The sequence below is a fragment of the Phaseolus vulgaris genome, chromosome 4 (genome assembly GCF_051622355.1).
Source record: "Phaseolus vulgaris cultivar YP4 chromosome 4, ASM5162235v1, whole genome shotgun sequence".
Taxonomy (NCBI): domain Eukaryota; kingdom Viridiplantae; phylum Streptophyta; class Magnoliopsida; order Fabales; family Fabaceae; genus Phaseolus; species Phaseolus vulgaris.
This window is the reverse complement of record NC_143501.1, coordinates 30,021,828-30,034,543: the sequence shown is the minus strand read 5'-3', so window position 1 is coordinate 30,034,543 and position 12,716 is coordinate 30,021,828.

The window sequence follows — 12,716 nt, the reverse complement described above, 5'->3', positions numbered from 1 at the left end:
AACAAAACTTAGATGAACAGCGGAAAATGGTTGCACCAGCACACAACCAAACAGAAACCGCAGAAACCTCCAAGAACTCACGCTGTGGATGGGAACAGGTTTTACATGGCCCCACGGTGGGCGCCTGATGATCTTGCCTGTTGACCAAAACGCTGGAGCTTTGCCTCGTCAAACTTGGATCGACTTATGCGCCGTATTAGCCTCCGTCCTTCACCGCGATCCACCTCAAGAACCTGCAAAAGACGAAACGGCGCCGCTGCGGCCGATCACGCTCCGACGCCCAAGTCAGCGACTGAACCACCAATTACTTAAGAGCAAAACTCAAGAACTCTAAGGAACCGTGACCAGTTCTCTCTCAGTGTACTCAAGACTCGCAAGCGTAAAGAAAACAATCTGAACGTCCGTACCTCAGAAGTTCGTTGGAAACTCTTATATACCTGGGCACTTTCTCTCTCCTGGCAGTTACACATCTGGACACGTGGCTCGCATCCAGCTGTACACGTGCCTTCATCTGGAGCATCCTTGACTTGGGCGCTACTTCTGACTCTTCTTTGGCTAAGTTACTTATGCATGATATACTCAGTGCATAGATGCCTTGGAGCGTGATCTCTTCTGGATGGCGAGTTCGGGTGCCTTCGTACACACCTTCCCTGTGGTCTCACCGGCCGCCTTCATGATCTGCCCTACCTGCTTCACTGTACATGTTCAAGTAAGCTGTCTCCCGACCTCATCCTCTGGCCAGCTGGGAAAATGCCTATCTGCCTTCATCTTCGGCGATGTCCTTGTTTCGGCGATCTCTAATTACTTGGTCGCCTGGGTTCACATCTGGCGACTTCATCTTCAACCCAGTGACCGTCGGTTTAGGTGTGCGGGAGATCGGAGCACGCCAACTTAATAACTGGCGACTACACGAACCCCCCGACTTCCTTCCCTTCTGTCAGCCAGGTGTCCCATGCAACATGCCTATATAATAGCTCGATGCCACGTCATCACTTTCGACTACCAGGGCGGTACAATTAAAAATATGAGATAATATTTTCTTATGCTTCCTTGCCCTTTTCACATCATTTGTCTCTTCAAGAGTGACTTCAAGGATGTTCCACATCTCCTTTGCAGTTTTACACTGTGATACCCTGAAGAATTCATAAGAACTCAATACAGATGTTATTATAGTTTTTCCAATCCAATCAAATTTAGTTTTTTTGCTATCAGACTCAGTCCATTCAGACCAAGGTTTCTCAACACACATATAATCTTTTTTCTATTTTTGGAATGAAAGGGCCATTTTAAATAGCATCCCGAATCCCTTATCTGTTGATTGTACAAAAAATTTCATTCTAATCTTCCAGAATTGATAGTTTACACCACAGAATAGAGGTGACCTATTTATAGAAGCATCCTCCCCAAAAGGTAGTTTGTCAGCCATGAAAAAAAATTTGACTCAAAACTTGAGTAACTTTCAAGAACTTGACTCTTTGATGCCAATTGTTAGAATTAAAGGCTTTAAACAAGAGGGGGGGGGGGTGAATTGTTTAATGAAAGATTTTCGAAAATTTTGGACAAGAATGAAGATTAATGCAAAATCACAGAAGAAGCAATCAGATCATCCAAAATATAAAACTATTTTAACTTGATTCCAGAAAATCAATCGGTTGTTTATGCGATCAACCAATTGTTTTTTTCAGCACTTAGCAAAAACACAAATGAAATAGTTTTAATAGAAGTGAGGGATAGAGAGATTCAACACACAAAGTTTATATTGGTTTGCTCTTAACCTGAGCTACATCTAGTCCCCAGAAACCCCTGGGTATTTCACTAAGTAATACCACAAATTACACAACACAAACACCAAAGAGGTGATCTTGAACCCTTCAAGAACACTCACCCTCTTTGAACCACAAATGCTACTAGACAGAACACCCTCTGACTTTAGACACCATTATCTTACAATTTTACAAATATAAATTGAAAAGAAACAAGTAAGAACAAGAAGGATTACACCTGAGACAAAACAAATACAACAGATCCTATTCCACTCTTAACTAATGCAAAGCTTTAAGCAATGTTGCAATCTTTGAAAAAAATTTAATCTTTTGTAATTTTATCTCTCTCACTAATTAGAGATTTAAACACCTGTTATATAGCCTAAAAAAATATCCGTTTTAGGCTTTCAATCAGGAGCCAAAACAGATTTCAATCAAGCAAAAATAGATTTAACAGATTTAACTAATTCTGTTGAGTTTTTAAACAACAATCGATTGAAAGTACAAATCAACCCATTGAATTGGCTTTGACTATGAGGTCAACCAATTTCAGATTTTCAAATCCTTTCCAAAACCACCAAGTGTAAAACAACCGATTGAAACGACAAATCAACAGGTTGTTTTTCACTAACTTTGAAAAACACTTTTCTTTTAAAGAACTTTATTGATTCAGTTTTAGATTAATCTAAGAGTTGATTAACAAATTCTAATCTACCCAGAACCCATGACCACAAACAGCAACCTAGTCTTCAAGCAACCTTCAAAGATTTGGAGACATCAAAGCTTTAAGTTCAACACTTGGGACTATCTCTCAAAGGCAAGTTCAAACCTCGTTCCCTACGGTAAGTCCTCATTGGACTTGCGCAATTCTTTGTTGGCTATCCTGGAGGCCTCAATCTCTGCCATCAGCCGATTCTGTAGAAGTACTTGCTCAGTTCTGGCTTCCTCTCAGATTCGTTCTTTCTCTTGTTTATACTGCTCGTTGGCCTCCTGGAAAGCCCTCGTGATCTCCATGAGTTGTTGTAAGGTGGTGGCATCACTTCCTTCAGATCCCTACGGTCCTTGCCTAGTGTTTATCATCAAATCGGAAATCTCAAACACAAATGTGGATGGGATCAAGTTTTATCAAGCCCCACGATGGGCGCCAAATGTTCTCGTTGGTTGACCTTTGGGTTGACTAGATGGGCAAACTCCGCTTCTACTCTGCCTCTTCTTGGTGCACTGGAACAACGCTCCGCTGAGACAGAGGGGGCTCTACCCGTTGATCACACTCCGACGATCAAGTTAATTAGAGCATACAAAACAATAATCAGTTTCAGTCTCTACTACTCAGAAACAACATACCTTTCCCAGGGGTCTCAAGCCCCTTTTATAGTTATTCCTCTAACAGTTATCCCTCACGAGAATATAATCTCTGCTGAAAGCATAAAATAATAACAAAAAGCCACCAGCTCACGTGCACCTTTCATGTTTGGGTACTAATAATAGGAAAATATTTTGTCCACAGACACGTTTACTCATGGTGCTAACAACATAAGAGAATCCCATGCACCTTTATTCTCGGGTACTCTCCACTTATTTAACAACTTTATATATTCAACTAACAACTTAATATATATCGACATATATATATTTAACTAACAGCTCTATGTATATTCACATATATTCTATTCTAACAGCTTAATATATATCGATATATATATATATATATATATATTTAACTAACAAATTTATATTAATATATGACCAAACTTATTATTTTCTCTAATTATTCTCCACCGGGCTTACCAACGAAAATGGGACGAGCTCATGACCCGCTTTTGGACCCAAAGTCGAGTTGATCATACCCAAATACTTGGACCTAGGTTCCGAGCATACGAGCACTTTTGTCCAGTACAATTTTTACTAATTTTTTTACTTTATTTTTAAATTTTTTAAATTCTAGCTTTGATCATTTAAGCTTACCACAACATATAAATCTAACAAATCTCTATCAAAAGAAACAATGAAGAATACAAATGGGATTTGTTCCTGCCGGTTGACTCCCTTCGCCGGTTGACTCTAACGACAGCCTTTGACCCTTCTATCTCCGCCTGAGAATTGTGCCTCCTTGATCAAGAAGTCTCTCACCTGCAAAGACAAAGGGGCGCCCTAGCGGCCGTTTGCACTCCGACGCTCAAGTCAGTATTAGGGCAAAGAAACACCAAGTGTATAGAATAACTTCAGTCTTAGAAACTGTGTACCTTACTAGGGTTTTGGGACCTTTTATATAGGCTGAAACTAGGGTTTACCTTTGCGTCGTTGCCCTTGACTAGGGTTCCTTGGAAAAAATGTCCCTGCGCCTCTATTTAGGTAATCTTAGCGTATCTGGCACATGGAACCTTCCTTAACTGGAGTGCAATGTATAATCAGAGTGGCCGCTTGGGTACCACCTTGTGCACCTATTCTCTAGCGCCATCTGCTTCGTGGATGCCATAAGTATTCACTTGCCATGCATGCAGCTTCCTTGGGAACCCTAACCCTAATGGGCTTTAACGCCTCCTAGGATTATCCTCACGTGCTGCGCCTTCATGCGTCATACACACCGCACGAATTCCTCGTCACTTAGGCTTCTCACTTACCTCTTGTCTTTAACTGTTATCTTAGCAAAACTCTAGGGCCCACCTTACGTGGCCCTCTATATTGTCTTGACGACTAATGTCCGATCTTCTCCCTCTACCAGCGAGGTTCGATCTCGATCTCCAACATCAGGCTTAGGGAGTAGTACCAAAGACTAACCAAACCCCTGGTTGGGGCGTCTGGGGCCCATCTCATGTGGCTCCCTTCCATTACCAGACATTAGTGCGCAATGTCTAAGGTTAGCCTCTATGTCGATGACCGAGGACTGGTCGGGACACAAGCCCCCAATCTCAAGCTGTAACTTGTTTTAGCGAAGAGACTAAGTGATCGCGCTACGCGACCTACGTGGCACTGAGTAACAGGTGTGAACAGTACGCCGAAGTGGCATCTCATCATTCTTCGCTAATCTATGTAAACGTGTGACGATCGATGGCTGGGACTTGTTGGCGCTCGAACTTCTTCGGGCACTGTTCAAACACTTTAACCCTTGAGTTCCCACCATTGTTTCATTACTTTCACTTATTCGAACCTTCGCCTAACATTCTGCGACCAAACACTCTCTTCTCTTTCCTCTGAATGTCAAACCCTCGGATCTCAACATTCTAAAGGTATGATTTTTATTCACCTATTGCTTTGCAATTCACGATTTCGTTGCTCGTAACATGCTTATAACTACATGGGACTATTTATGATTTTTGTATTTTTCTGTGCATTCATTTCTACTGTTTACGCCCCAAGTCTCTGTTTCCTGGGTTCCTATGGTTCTGTCGAGTCGGGCCACTTTCAACCTTCTAAAGTTCCTTTTTTTCTTCCTCCTCTTAGTATTCCAATCTGAGATGGCCAAACGAACAAAACGAGTTCCGGAACCGGCTTCTCCTTCGGATTCTAACTCCACTTCGTCGTCGTCCCTTGCTCCACCTTCTTCCTCAGTTCCCCACCCCCCCTCCCCCCCGCTCCTGCCTCGTTCTACAAGTCTCTATACCACTGGGCTCCGGTGGACCTTTTAGAGGAAATGTCCACTTTCACTACCCTTAAAAGCATAACAGGCTACAGGAAGAAGCAATCATGTCATCCATCGCGTGTCTTTGGCAAAGACCACGATAAGTATGTGCGGAAGGTGGGGTGTCGCGAGGGGGAGCCTGTGTGTTCTGACGAGGCCTCCGACCCCGAAGGTCCTTTCTGCTTCATTTATTCAACCCTCTTTCGAAAACTGGTGTTTCGGCTACCCTTCACCCCTTTCGAGCGCACATTACTGAGCGAGGTGAACATTGCCCCCGCCCAACTTCACCCTAACAGTTGGGCGTTCGTGAGAGCCTTTGCAATCCGTTGTTGTAGCCTCGACCTCACATCATTGGTTGACGTCTTCATTTATTTCTTCGAGGTCAAAGACCCAGGGAAGAAGTTGTGGGTCAACTTCAATGGTGTGGCAGGGAGGGTTCTCTTGACACTCTTCCAACAATCGTACAAGGGGTTTAAAAAGAACTTCTTCAAAGTTCACAGCAATTGGAGGGACCCCTGATGGGTTTCCCTTGTACTGGACAGAGAAACCAAACCTTCAGAGTGTTAGAAAGTATGGCTTTAAACTAGAGGGAGGGGGGTGTGAATGGTTTAAAAAGGGTTTTTGAAAACTTTTAAGCCAAGAATGAAATTACTTCGAGAATAACTTGATTAAGAAATCAGTTTGCCAAAACACAAAGCAAAAAGCACATCACCCGAAAAACAATCGGTTTTTTCGCATAAAAAATTAGTTGTTTATACCAGTTTACAAATATAAAACTGAAATTAAAGAGTTAAAGGGTAAAGAGAATGCACACAAAGATTTATACTGGTTCACTCTTAACCAAGAGCTACATCCAGTCTTCCTAGAAACCACTGGGGAATCCACTAGATTACTTACAACACAACCAAAGAAGTGACCTTGATCCCCTCAAGACACACACTTCCTTTGGTCCAGCACAACACCACTGAGAATGCTGATCTTGATCCCCTCAAGAACACACAACATTTCTCAGCTATACACACAGAGTTTCTTTCAAAGTACAAAGGATTACACTTGTTACAGAAAAGATCTGAAATCAATACAAGATGAAAATCCTATCTCACACTCTTTGATCAATGTAATCTCTAAGCAATTCTCAACTTTTCAAAAGCTCAAAACTATGAAAAACTCAAATCTGTTTTTCTGTGATTAAAACAAAGTTGTTTATTGCATAATCTTAACAAACTATTAATTGCATTCAAAGATTGGTCAAAGCATTTAAAACTGGAACGTAAACAGTTGTAAAATCATTCAATGCTCAGTCCAAGCACAAAACAGTTTTCTGTTATGGTCCCAAAACAAACAATCGGTTCTTTTCACGAATCAATCAGTTGTTTTGGTTTGACAGCAACTCAACCATCAAAAACAGTTTTCAACCTTTCTAAAAACACCTAAGTATAAAACAATCGGTTGTTTCAACAAAACAACAGGTTGTTTTTCACTTAGTTTGAAAAACACTTTTCAATTAAAAGGTTTGAGAATGCTTATGCTTTGGATTCAATCAAGAGTGCATATATACAATTAATCTACCCCAAATCCTATCTAAAGACAGCTCAACAACAACAAGCACATCCTGCCTTTCATCAACCTTCAAAGGGTTTGGATTCTTCAAAGCTTGAGCACACTTGATTCAACACAGAGAGCTTGGAGTCCTGAGGATCTTTCTACTCAGGAGCGAGGTGTATGTAAGCTCCTTTCTGGGCTCTCTGCCCCTTTGAGCACTTTGGAGCTGCTCAAGCGTGAGTATAGCCCCGAAGATCTTGAAACCTACATTGGTACTCCTTTGTTTCTATGCCTCTTATTTTACTCTAGTTTTGCTTGCATACTTGTCCTATTTACTTATCCCCGCATTGACTCGTTGCTTTGACATAGATATGGGTTTCAGTAGAGACAAGAAGAAGAAATTGGCAGACCTCTTAGCTAAGCAAAGGGCGGTTGCCACCGGAGCGAGCCTTTCGACACCCCTAGCGCCTTCATCATCGGCTGCACGTGCTTCTTTGCCCGCCAATCCAGCCCCTCCCGCCGTTGAGCCTAGAGGAGGAGTGGCAGTCGAGTCTGATGACGAAGATATTTGCACCGGTCTTGTCTTCAAACGACTGAGGGTGGGCGTGATTGTGGCGCCTTCGCTTTCTGCCTCGGCTGGTACTCCGACCTTCATTGATCATCCTCCCAGCGCCTCTTCCCTCCTTCTAGTTGCTGCTCTTCAGGGTGGGGGAGAGAGTTCCCCTGGAGGCCAAGAGACAGACTCCTCCTCGCCACTTCCTTTGCTGCTAAAAAAGCCACTCAGTCGTTTCCAAAGCCGAGAAGTGGAGGGCTTAGACGACAACCTCTTTCATGAACTTGTGGCCGAGGTTCTTGGGGACCTATTATTTACCTCCAAACTCGAGCTTAGCAAGACCCGAGAGTCTGAGGACCTCAAGGCCAAGATGGCAAAGCTCGAGGAGGACTTGGCCACCAGGACAAAAACCTTTACCAATCGTGAAACCGCCTTGTACCTGGAGCTGGCGAACCTTCGCCAATCTGAGAAAGACGCCATAAAGGCCCTCCAAGACAAGAGCCTAGAGGCGGTTGAACTAGAAGCAAGGATCTTGCCTCTACGTACTCGCGCGGTTGAGCTAGACGGCATCGTGGCCGAACTGAAGGAAAAGGTGGCCAATATGGAAAATAGGAGCACGCAACGCGAGATCCTCCTAGGGCAGGTTGAAGATGAGATGGCCGAGAAAAGCGAATCTTTGGTTGGGGCAATCGAATCCCTCAGAAGGACAGAGGAGGAGCTTACTAATGGTGTCGCTGCGGTTTACAGTGAGGGGTTTCAAGACGTCGTCGCTCAGTTTTGCCTGTGCACATCCTGAGGTAGATCTTACCCTCTTCAATGAGTCCAAATGCGTTGTGGACGGCTAGATTGTGCCGCGAGAATGACTCTTCTTGTAATTCTATTCTGTTGACAACCAAACTTTCTTGACTGTATACTTCACAAGTATTTATTTCTTAACTGTTGCCTCTATTTGCCTTGCATGTTTGTTCGTCCTTGGGGTTAATACGTAAGAGAGGACGTATGTCCCCCCTATGTTTGCTACCCCAAGTGAACAGTACTCTCTCGATTTCACCCTTGCCGTATAGAGTCAGGGTATAGCTGATTTTGCCCTTCCTACAACAGTCAAGGGACGAGACCTTGATACTCGAACCATATTTCCTTTCGCCTTGGTGTGTTTACGCGATAGGGGTTTACTGGGGAGGCAAAACTACCTCTGTTTTCTGCGTATCACTTTAAGGAATGAGGTTCTTTTAGTTTAGTGAACCATACTCTTCTTCACCTAGGTGAACTTGCACGATAGGGACTTATTGGGAAGACCATGTTGAATCAAGTGTGTTCAAGCTTTGAAGAATCCAAATCCTTTGAAGTTTGATGGAAGGCTGGATGTGCTTGTTGCTGCTGAGGTGTTTTAGAATAGGATCTGGGGTAGATTATCTGTGTAAATCCACTATTGATTGAATCCAAAGCTTAAGCATTCTTAAACCTTTAAATTGAAAGTGTTTTTCAAACTAAGTGAAAAACAACATGTTGTTTTGTCGAAACAACCGATTGTTTTATACTTAGGTCTTTTCAGAAAGGTTGAAAACTGTTTTTGATGCTTGACTTGCTGTCAAACCAAAACAACCGAATGATTCGAGCATTCAACCGATTGTTTGTTTTGGGACCATAACAGAAAACCATTTTGTGATTTGATTGAGCTTTAAATGATTTTATAACTGAATACACTCCAGTTTTAAATGCTTTGACTAGTCTTTGAAAGCAATAAATAGTTTGTTCAGATTGTGTAACAAACAAGAACTGAGTTTTAATAAAAGAAAAACAGATTTGAGTTTTTCACTGATTTTGCTTTTGAAGAGTTGAAGATTGCTTTGAGTTTGCTTTGATCAACTGATTGTTTTTCTGGTGCTGTGCTAAATTGCTTTGTGTTTTTGGAAAACTGAATTCTGAATCAAGTTTTCTTAAAGGAATTTCATTTTAGACAAAAAAGTTTGCGAAAACCCTCTTTAAACTATTCACCCCCCTCTAGTTTAAAGCCATACATTTTAACAATTGGCATCAAGAGCTTGGTTCTTGAAATTTATTCAAGTGTGATCCTAAAACTGTTTTTATATGGCTGATAGATTACCTTTTGGGGAAGGTGCTTCAATCAATAGACCATCTTTGTTTTGTGGTTTGAACTACAAATTTTGGAAAGTCAGAACGAAAATCTTTGTGGAATCACTTGACAAAGTCATTTGCGATGCAATTGAAAATGACCCCTTTGTTCCAAAATTTGAAAAAGATGGATCTTCCATTGAAAAACCTTGGTCTCAATGGACTGATTCTGAAAGCAAGAAGGCCAAATTTCATTGCATTGCTAAAAACATAATAACTTCTGCCTTGAATTCAAATGAATTTTTCAGGGTCTCTCAATGCAAATCAGCAAAGGAAATGTGGGACACCTTGGAGGTAACTCATGAAGGTACTAATGAGGTGAAAAGAGCTAGAAAGCATACTCTAATCCAAGAGTATGAAATGTTCAGAATGCTCAAGGGTGAGACTATTGCTGAAGTTTAGAAGAGGTTCACTCACATCATCAATCACCTCATGAGCCTTGAGAAAACCTTTGAAAAAGAAGAGCTAAACATCAAGATCCTCAAATGTCTTGATAGGTCTTGGCAATCTAAGGTAACTACTAATGATTTTAATTCCAATAACTATACTTGTTTTGGTTGTGGTGAGCAAGGGCACATAAAGGCAGATTGTCCAAATAAAGAAAGCAAAAAGAAGAAGTCAAACTACAAAGAAAAGAAGGGAAAGTCAAAAAGGGCCTACATAGCTTGGGATGAGAATGAAGTCTCCTCATCAAGCTCATCATCAAGTGAAAAAGAAAAGGCAAACATATGCTTGATTGCATAAGGAGATGATAAATTTTGCAGCTCAAGTGATGTAAGTTCATGTGCTTCTCTAAATGTTGAAAATTATAGTGAATTGCTTGAAGCTTTTCAAGAAACACGTGATGAAGCTAATTGATTGGTTCTTTCAAACAACCGATTAAAAGAGCTTAACAACTGGCTTGAAAAGAGAGTTAAGGCACTTGAAGAAGAGCTGGAAAAATCAAAAAGTGATTTTGAAAATCTAGAAACTCATTGCAAAAACTCTTCTTGCAAGTGTGACACTCTCATTTGTGAAAATTGTGAAAATCTTGAAAAAAAGGTGCACTATCTTGTTAGTACTGTGGATAAGCTTTGAAAAGGAAAATCCAACTTTGAGAATGTCTTGGCATCTCAAAACTGTGTTTTTGGAAGAGCTGGACTAGGTTTTAATCCACAAAACAAGCAAGATAAGTTTTCAAAGAATTTTTTAAAATAGCCAGTAAAACAACCGATTGTTATGTCGAAACAACCGGTTGTTACATGCTTTTATTGCATGAAGAAAGGCCATTCTGTTAGATTCTGCAAAATAAGGAAATTTTATGTTCCCAGAGGCTTTATGAAATGGATTCCCAAAGGTTGTGAGGTTTCAAATGATAAAAATAAACCAAATGGACCCACATTTGTAAGGGGACCAAACCTTGTTGCTTGAATTCATGTTATGCAGGGAATCTTGAAGAACATGAGGCTCTGAGTCATCTAATCAGGTTCTTGGAAAGAAAAAAATTAACATTGAAGATGAATCAATGTTATGTATCAGTCCAAGGTTCTCAAATAGTCAAAAGAGGCTTCTTGATCACAAACCAATGACTCAGTGATGGAACTTTATAAAGGATAAGACCTTCCATATCTCTATCTTTAATTCTTTTTAAATTCATATTCATGCTTAATATCTCTTGTTAAATGCTCAATTTCATCTACATTGAATCCTATCTTTTCATTCTTAATAATTCAAAATTTGTTTTGCTGTTGCAGAAAAACAACCGATTGTTTCCTCGAAACAAACGATTGTTTCCTCTATGACAACACTTTGAAATAATGGATTTAATTCTTTTTTTGAATTCTGTCTATTGCAAATCTCAATTATGAAAGAATCCTTAGTCAATAAAGCAGTGTTGAAAGTTGTTCACGTTCTGGAGGAAGTTACAACATGTCATAAAGGAATATATTCCAAAAATCTTGAAAATTTAAGAGCTTTTATGACTTGTCAAATATCACATGTGATGACCATGTGATTTTCTGCTTTTTCTAACGTTTTCTGTGCAGGTCTTGGTCTAGTCTTTTCTCTCTGAAGACTAAAACCCACTCACATCATTGAATGCAGTTTGGTTTTGTGTTTCTTTAAATTCTGTAGCAGATGTTCTCTCTCACAAGAAAAATCAATTGAGCCATCTCTTGCAACATCTCTTGCTCTCCTCGTGTGAGTCTTCTTTGCCTTTTTTCTGCTGTCATGCCTCCTACATCAAAGAGGGTCAAAACCAGAGCTGTGAGGTTTGGAGGGAGACTAGAGGGCTAGTTTTTTGAGACAATGAGCTTATTGAAAAGTATCGTTTTGAAACTAGCACAAAGGTGATCAACAACCCCAAAGTTGTTTCCTTTGATTGGCTGAAAAGCCAAAAGCTACACAATGTGAGGAAGCTGCTCAAGGATAAATTGCTGAGAAGGTTCTTGGAGATGAAGGGAAACATATACCCTGATTTGATCTGGGTATTCTACACCAATCTCAAGTTTGAGGGAAACAATCTTGTTTCTCATGTGAAGGGAGTTGACATGGAGATCACTCATGATGTGTGGACTGTTGTTGCTGGTATGAAATATGCTGGTCTAAGAATCAACAAGGGAAATCTTGGAGTAGTGGAGGATTTTAACAAAGTCCAATACTACAAGAGTTGCTTGAAGAATCAAAATGCCCAAGTGAGAACTTGTTCGATTGGAGGCTTAAAGCTAGATGAAAGGATGCTTGCTCTTATTGTAACTTGAATTCTTACTCCAAGGGGGAGCAACCATTCTGTCCTAACAGAAGAAGACCTTGTATACATCTACTGCATCATGAAGAAGATCAAAATCAACTAGATCGACATCATTAAAGAACACATGCAAAAAGCCATGAGGTTAAGTGATTATCACTATCCCTATGTTGTTTTAATCTATAAATTCTTGCTCTATTTTGAAGTGAATCTTGAGGATGAGACATCTGAGTTGGTTAAGTCAACACAAGAGATGAACAATGGCTCTCTTAGCAAGATGGGATTCACCAAAATAAATGGGAAATGGGTGAGCAAAGATGGTGATCATGGTGCTTCATCAAGTGCTGCAGCTGCCGATTTTGATGAAGAAGATCAAGCTGC